This window comes from Triturus cristatus, chromosome 7, assembly GCF_964204655.1.
Source record: "Triturus cristatus chromosome 7, aTriCri1.1, whole genome shotgun sequence".
In the NCBI taxonomy this organism is placed as follows: Eukaryota; Metazoa; Chordata; class Amphibia; order Caudata; family Salamandridae; genus Triturus; species Triturus cristatus.
In genome coordinates, this window is record NC_140590.1 from 165530140 (window position 1) to 165550388 (window position 20249).

Sequence of the window (20249 nt, forward strand, 5' to 3'; positions counted from 1 at the left end):
ATATAAATCGATAACACCAGTATCAGCAACATCGTAGATCTTTCGGGCCTATAAAAACTCTATAGTGCGCAAGAGCCGCAAATGTTTTTCCGGGCTGTGGAACAAGTGCCACCCCCCTCCAATCCATGTGAGCTATCTTCTGGACTTCCCCCACTCCACAGGCTTTGCTTTGGCAGGGCCTTCCATTGCAGAACAGCTCTTTCCTAGTTCGGCCCGCAGAGATCAGGTTGAAAACCCACCCCCTCCGATTAAAAACACAAAAGCAGCAGCACGCCTGGCCAAGTTGTTTTAAGTGGGCACCAGCCTCTTGAGGTAAATACTTCCCTCATTGAGGGATGACTTTAAGTGAGAGACAGACTAAATGGGTCATAGGATGAGTGAATAGGGGCGTGGCTTAAACACGTAAACTAAATTTTTGGGATCCCTATAGTGGGCCACCCGATAACTATTTTGGTGCAATATTAAGTCAGACGTTAAATATAAACAAGGACTAAATGGCTGACATGGACTATCTTAACGTTTTTGCCTTTAATTGTTTATAAATCGATCAGTGTTATTTCCCAATGGAGTTAAGGACATGAATACAGTGTGGGTATGCGTCTCTGCGAGACACTGCACTGATTGATGAAACATAATCAGTGCACATGACTGAGGCACTATTTTGTTCTTTTTAACTTCTAGTGCCCAGCAAATAGAAGATATGTGACTGGCAAAAACGTGCCCTGCAGTAAAACAAACACAAATATTTATTTTCTATTGTTGTAACTTTTTTTTATTTTGACAGATCTTCTTTTCTCACTTTGCTCTCATGTATTCTTTTGTTTTTGATTCTTGGGCGCTGTTCTCATAAGGTGAGGATTGCCTCATTCTACATATTGTAAGGCGACATTGTTTCTTTTTTATGTGTAATTTCTGAAATTATGCTTTTACACATAATCGTCCCGACCCCAAAAAGGGCTTAGCAGTCTCTCTGCCCCTTCTTGGGTGCAGAATTTAAGTTTATCCCCAATATGCCTCCCCGGGAGGAGGTGGGGGCAGAAAGCTCACTAGACACGAGGGATAGATAGGAAAACAAGCATTTGCAATGCAATAGGTCTAGCATGTATGTGAGTTTAAGCTATTGGCATTGCAAATGACAATGCCTTTTATTTATGTTCTAAAAAGGAAAACAAATAAATGGCATTGTCATTTACAATACCAATAGCTAAAAATTGCGTAAATGCGAGACCTATTGCATTGCAAATGCTTGTTTTTTTAATGTTGCTAAAAAGAGTTTGGGCTGATATACATTTTTATTAGTAAAGCCAACCCCCAACCACTGGGGTATGCTTTAAATCTTGAGTTTGTGCTTCCCCGGCCCAAACCCTTTTAAAATATACTGCCCACCAATATGGATGACAACTGATTCCTACACCTTGTAATCCTCATTGGCTTTTGTGACATTCCCTATAGACTGATTTACATACTTGTATGATTCATTGTCTCTGTATAATGTGTGCGCGATGTAAAGTACTGTGACACCCTACAATGATGTAAGTAGCGCTATAAAACAAATTAAATGCATATGGGAGAGGGGCTACGGAGAGATGAAGGGCACTGTTGGAGGGTGGTAGGAAATGGTATATGTGAAGAGAGAAGTCACTGGTGGGGCACCAAAAAAGACTTTTGCGCTAGCGCTAAAGCCGGCACTGTCATGGCCTTTCTGTTTTTGTTTATTTAATTAGCAGTCAGGTCATTATGGCAACTGTGGAACATATTTTAAAGTGCGTGCTAATTATATTTACTGATATATTCAATGTTTTAAGTTTGAAGGTGATTTTAGTAATGTTTTGTACGGGAATAATGAAAGGGGAGCTGGATGGTGGCTGATATGGGACTGGTCAAAAACAACAGGGGTATACCCAAATCACCCTATGATACCTGGGTATAAGGGACAATATATATATCTAAGAAAAAAGGTATCAAGGAAAAAATACATCAATCATTCATGAAGAGAGCACATTTAATTACCCCTTCAAGAGTATCAAATATTCATTTAGAATACATCTGGCATCGTTTTCAAAATATCACAAGAAAACAGGCGTTTGTACAATGAAAGATACAATAACATATATCACACAACATCAATTGAATATATAACACACACCATCTACTATACATAACAATTAACCCAAATGCAAATTATTTTCATCAGTGTCCCCTTCTAAGTAACAGGCGGACCACTGGGAGGTAGTCGAACTAAAAGGGGGAAACACAAGCAAAGGGGGCAAAAATGACCCAAAGTTTTACAGGTGTCCCAACGACAGTCTGTGAATCACTGAAGCTCAGGTGACTCCTCCATCCAATGTCTGTCGACGTGACCACGTTTCAGCCAAAATTAGCTTATGGCCTCTTCAGGACAGGGGTTGAATGACAACTATAACAATAAAGGGGGAGGGGGACAACATTAATCATATCCACAAAACCCCAAAACTAGGAATGGTGACCAAGCCGTGCACACAAATCCAAGATCCTGCAAAGGACCCCTCCACAGTGAACCAAATACACCTTACATCCCATCAACCACAGGGTGACTCATTAAAGGAAAAAAGTGGCGAAGGGGTGAACACAAACCAAACAAAACGAGGTGACAACAGTACCTAGTTGTCAGCAATGCCTCCATCACCATTGTGCATATACTAACAATTAACTAAATGGTGGTAACAGCATCCAAAGTTGTTTATCAATGAACCACCGTCCTCATAAGCCTCATTTATGCCCCAAATAACATGAGCGAAACTCGAAGCATTATATCCCTTCAGCAAAATCTTATCCTGATACACTTACATGTATCTTCTTTATTTCTAACTTGCGTGGCTGCTCAATCGATATAGAAAAACGTTCTGCCAACACAGGGGAGAAACAATACAATGAAATATCACGTAGGCTGCATAGATAGATAATAAACATATACAGGATAATTAATCTTCGCCTATGTCCCTTATGATGTTCAATCATCAAACACGTTCAAGAAACGCACATACCTTTTAAAACGCTGCACACGCTTCTAGTCTGGTCCTTCCCTTGAGATCCGACCACCGGTTCTCCACTCCGTTTCTAAAAACAATAGAGATATACTAATTTATAGAACCCGCGACTCTATTCCCATCTATAACAGCGTCACCAAGGCTATAAATCCACTTACTAGGTCAAAGTCGGGTCAGTCTCTACGCGGAATCTTCACTACAACGCCAATCCAAACACGCTAATGGTGACGGAACAACAGGACGTTACGCGTCCTACCCGGAAATAAGACTACCGCTCTGCACAGGTCCCTCCCTCTGCCTGCAGTAACCTAGACAGAGGACTAGGAATTGGCCGTAACGCTTTTCAGTATTAGTTCGTCCGACGTCCTCAAGTGGATAGAAATATAAAGTTTACAAGCATCGGTGACTACTCCCAACAAAGAAAATATATGTATAAATATACACAGAAAAAATAATAAAACTAAATCCATCAACTGCACCTATATAACAAATAAATACACCCCTAACGTGAATAGAAAACAGGGCGAAAAAAGAAAGCATTGTAAGCACGGCAAGGTCATCACACCTGGGGAAAGGGAAAAAGCCCACAGCTCCCTTCTACACACACAAATCTGTACAATATATACATATATACACCTATACAATTATACATTACATTTATTATGACCATAACCAAACTGCGGAGGAGAGCCCTACGGATGAATCACCGAGGGTATACATTGTAAGCATTCTACAGTCTACATGCAACAGAGACAGTGTGAGTAGCAAAATTCACGGACATTCATAATCTGGCGCACCCTTAGATTAGCGCACCCTTCCTGAAATTACCTGAAAGTGACCCAAGTCTAGAGTTTACATGGCAGTTTAATTTCCAATCAACGACCAAACCTCATCACGGTCATTTAAACCCCTACTAGAGGTCTGATATCTTTCTATCAGACGAGCTTCTAGGTTATTTAGTTTTTTCTGTAAGGATGTTTTAGTGGGGGCCTTCACTATTGCCAGAACAGTCCACTCCAGATCATTTTCTCCATGTCCATTTTCCAAAAAATGTTGGACCATGGGAGCCCCCATGGTCTTGCACCGAATGCGGGATTTATGCTGGATAATCCGCATTTTGACAGCTTGTGTGGTTTGTCCTATATATGAACATCCACACGGGTATGTCACACAATACACAACATTTTTCGTGTTGCAATTTGAAAAGCATAGCTGTTTATGTATTTTTTCATGAATCGTGACTGCTTTTGAGTCTTTGGTATGGACACACACAACACAATTGTTGCACTTAAAGTGTCCTACAACTTTTGGTAACCCCCATAGGCCTCTTGTGTCTGTGGGGATGGGCGATTGTCGAGTAGCTTTTACCAAATGGTTTCTCAAATTCCTGCCACGTCTAAAGGCAAACAAGGGCTTCGGAATGTTTAGATGGTCCAACAGCCTCAAGTTCCTCAGAATAATCTGTTTGACCTTATTAGCTTTGGGGCTGAAAGTCAGTACACAAACCAGTTGCTCAGATTCTTTTTTGTTTTTGGGTATAAGTAGATTTTCCCGGGGTGTGTACCAAGCTCGTTTGAGTGCTCCTTTAACTAATCGTTTAGGATAACCTCTTTTCACCAATTTCTCTTGTGGGTTCTTAGCATTCCTAAAGTAATCGTTTTTGTCTGTACAATTACGTCGTACCCTCAGGAACTGCCCATAGGGCAAGTTGTCCCTGAGGTTACGTGGGTGCCCTGACGAATAGTCCAGTAGAGTGTTTCTGTCGGTTGGTTTGGTGAATAAGTCCACCTCCAACCTGCCATTTTTGGCAATGATCCATACGTCCAAGAAATTAATGCGTGTATTACTAACACTTTTAGTAAATTTGAGGTCAGTTGTACGGGTATTTAGCCATATATGGAATTGCTCGAGTTCTTCTTGTGTGCCTTTCCATACCATAAAGACATCGTCAATGAAGCGAATCCACTCAAGAATGTGACCTCTGAATGGAGTCTCCTCATGGAAGATATACCTTTTTTCAAAAAAATCCATCACTAGATTAGCAATTTCAGGGGCAAAACAACATCCCATCCCTACAACTTTGACTTGCAAAAACAAATCAGATTTGAACGCAAAGAAATTATTTTTCAAACAAATGGTTGCCAGTTCAAGCAAAAATTCAGAAGGAACCATGTGCGGTCTCGGTCTAGTGTCCAGTACCTGTCTCATAACCATCAGTGCCTCATCCTGTGGTATATTAGTATATAAACTCTCAATGTCCAAGGAGACCAGCAACTGTTGGTCTCCATCGAACAACGAGAGCTCCACTTTGGAAATGAGATCCATCGTATCTCTCACATACGCTTTAGTTTGGACTACAAATGGCTTGAGAAATACATCAATATATTTCGCTAGTGGCTCCAAAATTGAGCCACAAGCGGCAATAATTGGTCTTCCTGGTGGTTGGGCTACATCTTTATGTATTTTAGGTAATACATATATGTTTGGTATTTTCTGTTCGGTGACATTTAAAAACTCGTATTCTTTTTTACACAAATACCCTGCTTCCATAGCATCAGTGGTAAGGTGTAAAATTTGGGCTTTCAGTCTGGCTGTGGGGTTGTCAATTATTGGACGGTAATGCTCCCTGTTACTTAACTGCCTTATAATTTCGTCATCGTAATTTTTTGTATCCCATAGGACTATTCCCCCACCCTTATCGGCTGGTTTGATAACCGTAAGGGGGTTATTAGCTAGTTCCTGTAACGCCAGTTGTTCTTGTTTAGTAAAATTCGATCTGAACGAAATTTGTTTAGAGTTTAACAGATCTATTTCACGCAAGGTTTGGTCTTCAAAGACCAAAATTTCCTCAGGCATCGCCAAGCGTTGTGGGCAAAAAGAGGACTTCTTTTTAAGGCCACTGAAATTTCTTTCGTTACTCTCATTGTAATCAGAAAAAAAGATCTTCAATCGAATTTTCCTGAGAAACTGCAACACTTCAGTTTTAGTATCTACAGGGTCTTGCATAACCGTAGGCACAAAGGACAACCCCTTTCGGAGAACTGTAGTTTCCACATCAGACAATCAATCAATCAATCAGTGACATTTATAGAGCGCGCTACATACCCGTAGGGTCTCAAGGCGCTGGGGGGGGGGGTGCCGCTACTGCTCGAACAGCCAGGTCTTCAGCTTCTTCCTGAAGGAGAGGTGGTCTTGGGTCAGGCGCAGGTCGGTCGGGAGGGAGTTCCAGGTCTTGGCGGCCAGGTAGGAGAAGGACCTTCCTCCTGTAGTCGCTCTTCGGATGCGGGGGACGGCGGCGAGGGCGTGGTTGGCTGATCGGAGGTGGCGTTTGGGAGCGTAGAAGTTGATCCGGCTGTTGAGGTAGCTCGGGCCTTGGTCGTGAAGGGCTTTGTGTGCGTGGGTGAGGAGGCGGAAGGTGATTCTTTTGTTGACGGGGAGCCAGTGAAGGTCTCTCAGGTGTCCGGTGATGTGGCTGGTTCGTGGGATGTCGAGGATGAGTCTGGCCGAGGCGTTCTGGATCCGCTGGAGTCTCTTCTGGAGCTTGGCGGTGGTACCGGCGTAGAGGGCGTTGCCGTAGTCCAGTCGGCTGGTGACGAGGGCCTGGGTGACGGTCTTCCTGGTCTCGGTGGGGATCCACCGGAAGATCTTCCGTAGCATGCGTAGGATGTTGAAGCACGCCGAGGAGACGTTGTTGACTTGCCTGGTCATGGAGAGGGAGGAGTCCAGGATGAAGCCTAGGTTGCGTGCATGGTCTGTTGGTTTGGGTGCGGTGCCCAGGGCTGGAGGCCACCAGGAGTCGTCCCAGGCGGAGGGGGAAGAGCCCAGGATGAGGACCTCCGTCTTGTCAGAGTTCAGTTTCAGGCGGCTGGTCGTCATCCACTCGGCTACCTCTTTCATCCCTTCGTGCAGGTTGGCTCTGGCGGAGGAGGGGTCGTTGGTCAGGGAGAGGATCAGCTGGGTGTCGTCGGCGTAGGAGATGATGCTGAGGTTGTGTTTGCGTACGATGGCCGCGAGGGGGCTCATGTAGACGTTGAAGAGGGTGGGGCTCAGAGATGATCCTTGAGGGACGCCGCAGATGACTTCGGAGGCTTCTGATTTGTATGGTGGTAGGCGGACTCTCTGTGTCCTTCCGTCGAGGAAGGAGATGATCCATTCCAGCGCCTTGTCCTGGATTCCGATGTTACTGAGGCGCTGTACTAGGGTGCGGTGGCAGACCGTGTCGAATGCCGCGGAGAGGTCTAGGAGGATGAGGGCCGCTGTTTCTCCATTGTCCATCAGGGCTCGGATGTCATCGGTGGCGGCGATGAGGGCGGTCTCGGTGCTGTGATTGGCTCGGAAGCCGGACTGTGAGGGGTCGAGGGATCCGTTCGTCTCGAGGAAGGCGGCCATCTGCTTGTTGACGGTCTTCTCGATGACTTTGGCTGGAAACGGGAGGAGCGAGATGGGGCGGTAGTTCTTGAGTTCGGTGGGGTCCGCTGTTGGTTTCTTGAGTAAGGCGCTGAGTTCGGCGTGTTTCCAGCTCTCAGGGAAGGTGGCGGTGTTGAATGATGTGTTGATGATGTCTCGCAGGTGGGGTGCGATGACAGCGTCGGCCTTGTTGAAAACGTGGTGAGGGCAGGGGTCGGTCGGTGATCCGGAGTGGATGGAGTTCATCGTGCGGATGGTGTCTTCGGTGCTGATCGGGGTCCAGGCGTGGAGGGTGGTGGTGGGGGGTGATTGTTCGGTCATGGTGTGCGTTGGTTGGTTGTTGAAGCTGTTGTGTATGTCCGTGATCTTGTTGTGGAAGTATGAAGCGAGGGAGTTGCAGAGGTCTTGTGATGGGGTGATGTCGTTGTTTCCTGCGCTGGGGTTGGAGAGCTCTTTCACGATGTTGAAGAGTTCCTTGCAGTTGTGTGCGTTGTTGTCCAACCGTTCCTTGAATGCTGTTTTCTTGGCGGCGCGGATAAGCTGGTGGTGCTTCCGGGTGGCAAGCTTGAAGGAGGTCCTGTTGTCCGGTGTAGGTTCCCTTCTCCAGACTTTCTCGAGGGCTCGGCAGTTCTTCTTGGAGCTCTTGAGTTCGTCGGTGAACCATGGGGCTTTCTTGCTTCCGGGTCTGCTGGGCGGGGTCCTCAGCGGGGCGAGCTCGTCCGCGCAGATGCTGATCCACTTCGTGAGGTTGACGGCGGCCTGGCTGGGGTTCGCTGAGCTGGCAGGAGGGTGCTGGCTCAGGGAGGTGGCGAGCTGGTCTGCTGTGATCTTGTTCCAGCTTCTGCGGGCGGCCTGTTGCTGGTGGTGGTGGGTCGTCGTTCTCTTGAAGGTGAAGTGGATGCAGCTGTGGTCCGTCCATTGGAGCTCTGTGGCGTGGCTGAAGTCGATGTCTGTGCTGGAAGAGAAGACTGCGTCGAGTGTGTGTCCGGCGAGGTGGGTGGGGGTGGACACCAGTTGCTTGAGTCCCAGGTTGGCGAGGTTGTCCAGCAGGGTGCTGGTGTTGCGGTCGTTGTTGTTCTCCAGGTGGAAGTTGAGGTCCCCCAGGAGGATGTAGTCAGCGGAGGGGAGGGCATGCGGGCTGACGAAGTCGGCGATGTCCTCGCTGAATTGCGTGCGTGGTCCAGGGGGTCGGTAGATCAGGGTGCCTCTGAGGGTGGTGTTCGGGTTGGTGTGGATCTGGAAATGCAGGTGTTCGGCAGTGGTCAGGGTGTTCTCGGTGCTGGTCGTGAGACGGATGGTGTTCTTGTGGATGATGGCGATGCCTCCTCCCATCTGGTTGGCGTTGCGGTCCCTCCGGACGATCTTGTAGCCCTCTGGGATAGCGATGGCGATGTCGGGAGCTGAAGAGGCGTTCATCCAGGTCTCTGTGAGGAAGGCAACGTCAGGGGCTGTGGCGTCTAGGAGGTTCCAGAGTTCGATGGCGTGTCTGTGGACGGAGCGGGTGTTGAGCAGGATGCACTTGAGGTGGGTGCTGCTGCTGTTCGACTTGGCGGGGGCTGGTGTGCGGCAGGTCCGGATGCAGGTGAATTTGCAGGCGTGGCAGCTGAAAGGTCCGTGGGTGCGTCGTGGTGTGGCTTGATGGCATTCTGGGAGTCGGCCAGAGTTGAGAGCGATGAGGGTGGCGGCGGAGTACGTCAGGCGGGTCGGTCGGCGGCATCGGGGGCCAGGGGTCCTGGCGCTGGTCGCGATCCGGTCGCGGAAGGGCGCAGACGGGCTTACCTTTGGCGCGCCTTCGGCGCACAATCGGCGCGCCCGCTGCGCGTGACCGCTGCGCGTTCGCACGGTCGCCATATAAAGGCGAAGTGCGCGGGTGGGCGGAGCAGCTGGGAGGCGGGAGCGGGGCGGGAACAGAATGAAAAAAGGGGCGGGGCTTGCGGTGGTGGCGGGAAGCGGGGAGCGGGGAGGGAAGGCGGCGATGTAGGCGGGCTAACAGGAAGGACACAAGCTGGACAGATAAACAGGCAAATATACTTTATTAAGCACAAATGGCGAACAAAACAAGGGAAAAAGAAACTCAAACACGGGCAGGGAATACAGATGACAAGCACAAATGGCGAGAGAAACAAAGGCAAAACAAACGGCAACGGAGTCAGCCGGCGGCGAGGCAGGCAGCGCGGCAGGGACAAGGCTGAGGGGCACACGCAGCAGCTGGTGGCCGTGCGGCGCGGGGGTGTCCCACAAGTGGGTCACAAGGGGTGGTTGGACAAATTGTATATAGGCATCAACTCCAGGCCAGTATTACTATGGCTCTCATTTTGATTTAACGTCTGTACACTCTGTGGCGTGTCCTGAGGAATCCCTGTTCCTGATTCTGCGGCATCGGTGTTCGCCATCCTCTTCGGAGGACCCCTGTTCCCACCTCTGTCTAAAAAAGGGGGTGGAGGCGGGTAAGCCCTAGGGTATTGATAATAAGGCTGATATGTGGGGTAAGATTGAAAAGAGGCCCCTTCTCCTGATTCCGAGTCAGACGAGGAAGTTGAGAAGGTAACAAATTTGGTCCGGGATCTCCCTCTATATTGCAAATTGAGGTTACTTGGATTATTATTTTTGAAAAAGTCCTCTTTTAAATAAGGATATACCCACTCTAATTTGTAGTTCTTGATGTCTTTCACTACTTTAGATGTCTTCAAATTAACTGTATGGGTTTTAAAATCAGCTAATGTTTTTTCAATAGTTTCTAACAGTGATTTCGCATCTATTATGGTGGTATCTTCTCCAATTTCTTCTTCTAATCTCTTGATTTCCTTAAATTCCTCTTCGCTAATCCTTAAAGCAGTTTGGATAGATAACACGATCCAATCCCGGGAACACTTGGTCCCGACCCCACTGAAGTCAACCAAGTATGTTTTATCGTTTATAAAAATCACAGGAATATTTTTAACTTGCAAGCCTGCAGGTATAGTATTGGATTTTAAATATTCCAGTAGTACTTGGGCATGCAATTGAGTCCTAGTGTTCTTTTTCCTAAGTTGTATCAACCGTTCACCCTTGTCTGAACTGAGGTTAGTTACTCCAGAGGTGTCTACACCCAAAAGTGATGGTATCTGCTTCAATTTGTTAATATCTTCCTCTGAATAACTCACCATATAGGGCTCGGACATCCTCAACAATTATGGCTACAAAACATACACAGTTCATACATCAACATCCACTAACACAATGATATGGGACTGGGGCCCAAGGTCAGCTGTGAGATAAGGTGCACAGGAGAGGGATGGTAGAAAATTGGATAATCGGGCCTGGAAGATTTTGTGTTGAAGTCTGGCCTGCTGGAATTTGAGGGTTTGCACTTAGGTCCAGACATTGCTTTTACTTTCAAATAACTCTCCACATGCTCTGTATACACACAGAATTAATCCGTTGTATCATGGTGACTGTTTGCAAGTAGATATGATGTAATCTAGGTCGTGTAGGCTACCACGAGAAGCGACAAATTGGGCCTGCAGTGGCCCACCCAAATGCACCCTTGGCGCACCCAAATAAAATCTCCTGGAGTCGAGCCTGGATTGTATGTCAGATTACTTGTCAAGAATGTCATGCTACATATACATACATATAGTTCTCCTGGTGGAAGAGTTTCTAGGATAAACTCCAATGGAGTGAACATTTTGTGAGCCATATTTTGGACACAATATTCTGACCACAACTGAACCGCAGGCCAGGCTCAATAATGGTAATTGACTCAGAAAGAAGCTTGAGTCATTACTAACAAGTTAATGCCCTTTGCTCATTCTTAGCAGATCCCAGCCTCACTGGCACAAAGCTCCACATGTCCTGTCAGGCAGGGGTGATGGAGGGAATGGCTCTGAAAGGAGACGTCGCTGGGGCCCATGTGTCAGAGGCTGCGCTGACCGGTGTTGACACTATTAGGATGTGGAAGGGAGAGGGTCCAAGCATCCCCGGCCCCGGCTCAGCCCCTCAGCAAACATGGCACAGTCCTGCCAGGGTGCGCCATGAAGGTCACGCCGAGGTGCTGTGTGTGCCTGGGCACAGGTTCTGCACACACAGAAGCTGTCGTGGCCGTCAGCAGCAGGGCCCCCTGCCAAGCCCCCTGCGTGCCAGCCAGCGAAGGCCACAGGCCGCTCAGCTGGGCTCCCTTCTGCTCGGCCTGGCGGCAGGCTGGCAGGACTCCATCCCCGGGGAGGGCGGCAGCAGAGAGGGGCCCGGGGAATGCTCTAGAAGGGGGAGCCATGCCTCGGCTGCACGGCTCACCATGATCCTGGGCCTGCCGCCTGCGCTCGTGGTCTTAGCACCTACTCTCCCAACCCCATGGCAGGGCATATTCACATCTATCCTCTCAGTAAAATGAACATATTTGTGCTCTGACGCTTCCAATCAAGCAGACTTAATTCTGTGTGACGATAGCTTACTTGATATTGAATACTCAGTGAATGACATGCAGGTCTAAGGACTGAAGGCTCCGATGTTCACCTTTTTTGCAGCAGGTTAACTGGCAGCACCTTTTCCTTTGATATTCGCAGACTTTCCAAGTTAACTGGCAAGATGTCTCAGTGAGTTAAATGCTCGCTTTTGACATCTGCTTTCAATCTTCTCAAGGTCAGCTCCTTGATCAGAAAATGTATACCAATGACATTCAGTAATAGAAACAACAAGCATTTACAGCACATTGAGGTGGAAAAACATTGCCTAGGTTGTGTCTTGGCTGCAGGTGGGCTCCAGCACTCCAGTTTGGGAACCAAGTCTGATTTTTCATCATCAGACTTTGACCCAGACCAGGAGAGAGACAAATAGAAATGGAAGAAAGAGAAATATAAGAAAACAGTGAAAAAGGGAGAGAGTGGGGTTAAAAAAGAAACTACAAGTGAGACAAAGAGAGAAGAAGTGTAGGGTGGTGGAAGAAAGACGCATAAGGTTGACTCAAGACTAGGCAGGCTTGGCATTTGTAGGTCCCGTGCACACTGCGCCACTGGAACCAAGCTGTCCTGGTTGATGAGCCCATAACTAGGGCAAAACCGAACCTGGCTTGGCGGTTAGGGCTGGACTGTTCCGATTGGAGCAGGGTCACGACTGATTTGTATATAGCTTGGTCAAACTGAGTAGTCCTGGGTGTGAAATGCTGCTCCATTCGCGGAGTTTGCAGAATTTTTCCCACTCTGCACTCCAGGTACTGCACAGAGTTTCAGTTTTCTCCACGCTCGCCACTTCCCGGTGAGATTTCTCTACTCAGGCGGTCTCGGATGGTCGCTATGGCTTGCGTTGAGAAGTCTTCCGTTCGCGTTGAGGAGGCTGCCGCTCAATTTGAACATCTACTCGAGTGGCAGAAAGAAGCAGCGCCCTCTTGTACTGCACGTGGTGCAGGTCGTGCTAATTTTACAGCACTGAACAAACACCCAGCGCTAAAAATCAGCGTGAATGGCATGACCTAATGCACTCCGCCGCTTGTGGAACTCCACGTAGAGCTGCATAGTTTTTTGGTCACTTTGCGGCGTTCTGTGTAGCGGAACGCCGCAAACTCCGTCCAGGCCTAAAACTAAGGTGACATGGTGTGCAAATTAAAGATGGATTGGGATTCGGCCCGAGTGATTAGCAGTGGCTGGGATTCATTCAAGCATTCCATCTATCGTTTTATGTATACCTCAGTTTGTCGCTCTAAGTGGGACGGGTATGCCCAGACATGAGTCCAGTGCACACTGTGTCATTGAGCCAAGATGCACCCGGCTGATGAGCTCTTAACTTGGGTGAAAGTGGTCCTGGGTTGCATGTGTTCCAGTTCAGGGAGGACCTGGCTAGGCAGTTCTGGCTGGACTGTTCTGAATGGAGCAGGGTCATATATATATGTATATAGCTGAGTCTAAACTGAGGTGACATGATGTGCAAATTAATGATGCATTGGGGAGGGGACCCAAGTAATTAACTGTGGCTGAGATTAATTCAACCATTCCATCCATCGCTATTTCGTATACTTTAATGTGTCGCCCTAAGTGGGACGGGTGTGCCCATATGTGTGTCCTGTGCATGTGTCACAAGAAGCAAGTGGTACCCGGTTAATAAACCCATAACTAGGGCATTCATAATTTTTTAATAAACTTTAGCAGGCCCACTACTAGCATTTAATTAACAGGCCTTGGGTACATATAGTACCACTTTACTAGGGACTTATAAGTAAGATATATATACCAATTGGGTATGAGCCAATGTTACAATGTTTAGAGGAGAGAACACATGCACTTTAGCATAGGTTAGCAGTGGTCAAGTACTCAGAGTCCTAAAACATGCAAAAACAAGGTTGGAAAAATTGGGGGAGGAAGGCAAAAGGTTGAGGGAGTGCTAAAAATCAGCATGAACGGCACCATACATTGCATAAGAACACGTGGCCTTTATTTTCCTGCCACTTGAGTAGAAAATCTACTTGAGGGGCAGCAAATTACTCAAATGGCAGCCCTCAGACCATGAACGCCGGCGATCGCCCGCGTTAGTAAATTGCACTAAGGGATGCCAAATCTCACTCACCAGTTTGCTTATTTTGGAGCCTAGTGGGAGAAAAATTCTGCCACGCGGCGATTGATGGAATTTGGCCAGAACACTGCATTAAAGAACAATGCAAAGTGGCCAAAATTCTACCAATTTCATGGGCAGAACAGAACATTCTGCCCACCCCTAGTAGCGAGTGGCATGGTCCACCAAGATAAGGATGAACCTGTTGCCTAAAGCTGTCTTCGGGCTCAAGGGTCCAATAATGCTGATACCTACCCTCTCAGAGGGAGTGCCAACTATAGGTTATGGGTTCAGGGGAGCCTTGAGCTTTTTCCTGACTTCCCACTGGCCTTTAAAATGGGACAGGACCTACAGAATACATAGGAGGTCATCTTCATCTAGGGCCAATTGAAGTGGCAAAGGTCTTATCTTGCCCCAGATGTCCTGCCAGGGTTATGTCATGAGCCAAACCCAGTAGGAATGTCCTGTAGCTCCGGGCGACCACTGAGGGAGCACACGGGCTGTCCCAAAGCTAGGATACTTTATTTGGAGTTTTATATAGCGCTGGCTAGACCCAGAGGTGTCAGATACTTAGGCTTGCTATATTCATTATCCTAATGGATAATTCTCCCAATAGGTCAGGTGGTCTCCAGAGGTATCACCTGCTGCCTGTACCTCACTTTTCCGCCTCAAGCCCTCTATAGTGATACACTCTTTCTGCACCTTGCAGATTTCTCCCTGGTGGGCCTACCCTCAACTTGCCAACCAGCAAGCTCAGGCAGGTCACCCAGGGCAGCAATGTGCTCCCTGGTTGGCTTGGGGCCATCCTCCTCAGACCCCATCAACCTTGACCATGGGAACTTATGGTGACCCAGTGCCTGTACTTGGAAGTATTTGCAGGCATATGGGTTATTGGCACCATCTCCCTATCCTTCTGTGACACTAGGGTCACCGCTGTCTGCTCCCCAAAGCTACCTGGCACTGCCTTCTCCCAGAGCACTACACTCGCCAACAGAGGCCACCACCATAAGCAAAGGGTGGTGGGGCTGGTGTGGTCGTGTGGGAGGCATCGCACGGTGGGGAGGGGGCTGGAGGTGGGAATAAAATATTAAATACAAATAAAACTTACCTTCAGCCGTCGGCTGCCTCCAGCATCTCGCCGCTTCTCCTCCTCTTCCTGGGTGTGGTCCAAGCAGCCCTTGGGACGGACTCCCACCCAATCCCCGGAACAAGGCCCTCGACTAGATCCGCTCATTCCTCTCCAGCAGAACGCAGTAGGTCAGACTCCCTTCTTTCCTCTCGGAACCCACACTGGCCACCTGCAGGGCCCCCAAGGATCTTCCATCAGCTCCACCCTGTTCAATGTCTACATGGCCTCACTCGCATCAATCGTCAAATCACACGCACTCAACATCATATCGTATGATGACGACACCCAACTCATACTCTCCCTAACCAACGAACCCTACATTTCCAAGCACAACTTCCAAGAAGGAATGGAAGCAGTCGCCAGGTAATTGAAGAACATCTGCCTGTAACTCAACACGGACAAACTGAAGTACTCATCATGGGCCCACACCCCGACACCTGGAACAACACCTGGTGAGCTCCCACCCTCGGGATCCCTCCCTCTCCCGCGGACCATGCACGCACCCTCGCAATCATCCTAGACTCCGAACTCAAAATGGACCACCAGATCAACGCTGCCACCTCTTCCTGCTACCACACCCTACGCCTCTTCCTAAAGACCTTCAACTGGACTCCCCTTGAACACAGGAAAACCGTCACCCATGCCCTCATCAGCAGCAGACTCGACTATGGGAATGCACTCTATGCTGGGATCAACAAGAACCTCACCTGCAAACTCCAAAACATCCAGAACGCCCCTGCCAGACTAGTCCTCAACCTACTGCGCCACTGCCACATCAGCCAACAGCTATGGACACTACACTGGCTCCCAGTTGAGGAGAGACTCACCTTCAAGCTTCTCACCCACGCCCACAAAGCCCTCTGCAACACCAGACCTGCCTACATGAACCACCACCTCTCGTTCCATGCACCCCAAAGATCCTTCCGCTAAGCCCAGCTCTCTCTTGCATCGGCACCACACACCAAGAAGACCAGAACAGGAGGACGCTCCTTTTCCTTCCTCGTAGCCAATTCTTGGAACACCTCCCTCTCCACCTCCGACAGACACCAACACTCTCCAATATCTTGAAGAGCCTCAAGACCTGGCTCTTTGATGAATCACCATGAGTTTCCAGAAGCTGTGCCACCCCGTCACTTCCTCAGTGCCTTGAGACCCTTTCAGGTGAGAAGTTGCTCATTACAAACTTGTGATTGAGTGATTGAATCCCCGTGTTGCAGAGCAGCCAGAGGATTGGTCTAAGCAGGCAAGATGCCCTACTCAGACCAAGGAGCCTCTCAAACCTAAGTACACATGTGTGTTTTGGTCGGCCTGAGACAGCCATCCAAATAACACATGCACACTTATGGAGTGGAGTGCATGTAGCACTCCTCCCCCCCTTGTTAGCCTCGGCACCGCCCCTCCCAACACCACTGGCTAAGAGCCGGTAAATGTAAATTAAAAATATGCAAGAACATCGTTTTAATTTACATTTGGTAGCTCTGAGCCAGGCAGTGGGATGACACTCCTCCGCCATTGCGGAGGAGCAGCTGCTGCTCGCCAACCCAGGTTTCTGCCCACAGGTGGGGGATGTGCCCTCTTGGGCCATTTGGCATCGCCCTTGGAGTGCTTTATTTGTAGCACTCTGTGCATTGGGGTGCAAACCTCCCTGTTTGTTTGTCAAAGAACCCCTTCTTTTTAGGCTCAGACTGGGACTGGTTACCACTGCTCCCTTGAGAATTATTTTGAGGGCCTTTTGAGAAGTTGTTCTCCCCCATCTTCCTTCTAGGGATACCCCTGAACACCCTTGAGGGAGTCTCTCTCACACAACTTTTTGGACACTTTGGTGCTGGCCCAGAGGTACGTCTCCTCAGCGAGCTTTCTGGGGTAAGTCAACTTGCTGTCAACCAGGTGCTTGCACAGCTCTGGGAAACAAATACTGAGCATGTGCTCTCTCGGAATCCGATTGTACAACCCATTGTAATCATTAACTTTGCTGCTCCGCACCCAGCAATTCAGTGCCTGGCTGGAGTAGTCTACAACATCCACCCAGGACTGGTTGGGGAGCTTCTGGCTGTCCCTGAACCTCTGGTGGTAGTTTTCAGGGGTCAGCCCAAATTTAGCCATCAAGATGGCTTTCATGGGAGAGTGCCTGGTTTGGCTCCCCAACCTCTAAAGTAAGAATTGTGTCCCACCGCACTGTCGCTATGTGTTTCTACAAAGCACCTCCCCAGTGCTCTTCTGGGATCTTGTGAATCCTCAGGGTTTCCTCATAAACAGAAAACCACTTGGTAATGTCCTCTCCCACCACAGAATCGTGCACCAAATCCTTTGAAAGGGACCTTTCTGTCTCCTTCAGAAACTGCAGGCATGCTGCCAATATCACTGCTGGAATCTGCCAGCCTACCTAGCCTTGAGATCAAGCTCCTTCAAACTCAGTTCATGAGCCAGTAGTAACTTTTTCTCCTCCAAGGCCATCTCATCCTTCTTTTGTTCCACCTCCATGTCCAGTTTCATCTCTTCCAACCTGGGTCTGGCCATTTCCTGCTTGAGCTCTCTCTCTTTCCTTCTCTCCACCAACTCCCCTGGGGACAGGCTGCAGAAAAACACACTGATCCCTGCCCTGGCATGGAGCTCTAAATTTGAGGCCAAGCCAACCCTTTCGGCAAGCCCATGGCCCTCAGGAGTGAGGTCCAAATCCTCTCCTTGGCTTTCCATCTCCTCATTTCCGTCAGTTGCAGTGGTCCATCCGTCAGTTGCAGTGGTCCATCCCCGTTCATGAGTGTTTTCGAAACAGACTTAAAACCTGGCTGTTCGATCAGTAATTCCGCTCCGCCTTTTTCTCTCTGCTTCCAGCCGCTGCAAGCGCCATGAGACTCTCCTGAGTGATATGTCTGCGCTATAGAAGTGATGATGACTTGACTTGACTTGAAGTGTCTGGTGGATTTCCACCCAGGCCCTCAGCGCCTTTTGCATTTCCACCTTCCTGGTGGTGCTCTTGGTCGAAAGTCCACTCTCTTCACAAAACACTTTGAGCTGTGCTACAACGTAAGACTCCACATGTACCAGCTCAAACTCCATGCTTGAATTTTGGAAAGTCAGAAAGGCCATTTTGGGAGGATTTAACTTGAACTGGTCTTAGATTATTTATGTGGGGTGGTAGTGTAACGCAAAATTACTGTATGGCACTGAAAAAACTCTGCTCACCACTGAACACCAGTGTAGGAAATTGTCTTGGTTGACTGGGGGGTGAGCGCTGGTAAAGAAACAACCACATTACTTGTCAGGGTAAGGCATAAGCAACTCCAAATTGACCTGTGCTCGACCCTCTGGTAGCTTGGCACAGAGCAGTCAAGCTTAATTTAGAGGCAACGTACAAAGTACTTGTGCAACACTTAAAACAGTAACACAGTGAAAGCCCACCACAAAAGGAGCCTACAACAGTATGTATTAAAGGACTTGAGTGATTCTTAATAAGTAACACAAGACCAAAATGACAAAAATCCAATTAGTAGAACCGGAGATATTAAATTATAAATGTTTTAGAGAAAATAGCGCCAAAAAGCACAAAACGGCAACTGTGGACGTCTGGTTGCGCCACACCAGTACAAAGTCACAGGTTCAGGCTGACGGCAATGGAGCACAGGCCGGTCACAGGGACCCAATTAGGCCTGCTGCACAAAGTACCTTAAATTCGTGTTGCAAAGCATAGCGAGGATCCATGTCGAGGATGTGCCGAACAACCGAAGTGATGCATCGGTTTCAGAGATGTGGTGAGGCTGTGGTGCAAGGTCCAGTTGCATCGATGTTGAGTATCCTGTCGATGGGGCTTGCGAAGCGAGGTCTGGCATCGGGGATGCGGTGTGCAGTCTGGGTGATGTGTCAGTTCCAAAAAGCTCCGAGGCTGCAATGCAGAGTCCATCATCGTCATCGGTGTTGCCGTTGACGAAAGATGCGAGAGCCTGTGCCGAGGATGTGTCACACAGCGGTGGTTCTGAAGGCGATGTGGGTTGCGGCTGTGATGTGAGTCCTTGAGATGGGCCCAATCCCCGCAGCAGTGAAGATGCGTCGGTTCTGCTCGGTGTTGCACCACGCAACAGGGGAGATGCTTTGGTTCTTCTAGATCCACAGAGGCTGGTAAAGGACCTTAAGCTCATTTCCAAGGGTCCAGGAATGGGGTGACACCACTTGGCAGGGTAGACTCACAGATGTGAGAGTCTGAGGCAAGGTTGTTGGAAGCCTGTTATGTCCCTGAGGCTTCAGATCAGGAGGCCAGCCAACTAGTCCTTGGTGTCACTCTGTCTTCTGGGTTCGAGAGATGCAGAAACAGTGCTTTTCACACAGGCAAGATGAAAGCAGTCAGTAGGTCAACACAGCAAAGCAGGAGTCCAGCAGAGTGCAGTCCAGCAGAGCCGCAGTCCTTGTAGCAGCACAGCAATCCTTCTTCCCGGCAGAGTATCCACAGGTCCAGAAGTGTACTGAAGTGATGGTGTTTGAGGTCCAGTATTTATACCCAGTTGCGCCATTGAAGTGTGGGGTGGAAGCTTCTAGGGGTTTCCCTTTGAAGTCCCCCGGCATCCTGCCTACCCTGGCTCCAGACTAACTACAGGGTGTATGCAGCCCTTGGTGTGGAGACAGGACACTGCCTATTCAGGTGTAAGTGAGCCTGGGCCCAGCTCCTACCTCCGATCTTGCCCGTGATGGCCTATCCAGTCATTCCTAAGCTTCTATTGGGTTTGCTGTCTAGGAATACACAAAGCCTAACTGCCAACTATACCCAGGCATGCAACCCGAGACAGGCTGCAGGCACCAAATAGCTAGGGCAGGGAAATGCCAATTTTCTAAAAGTGGCATTTTCAGAATGGCAATTTAAAATCCAGCTTCACCATAAGTTAGGATTTTAAATTATGATTCCAGAGACACCAAACATTAACTGGTTATCTCTTCCCATTTGGAAATGACACTGATAAAAATGTAATAAGTCACCTCCAATGTAGGCCTTGCAGTAGTGAAAAACAATTTTCATTGTTTTTTACTACCAGGACATGTAAAACTTGAAAGTACATGTCCAAATTATTAAATACATTGCACCCTGGCCTCTGGGCTGTCCAGGGCCTACCCTAGGGGTGACTTATATGTATTAAAAAGGAAGGTTTGGGTATTGCAAAAGGTTTATTTTGTCAGGTCGGAATGGC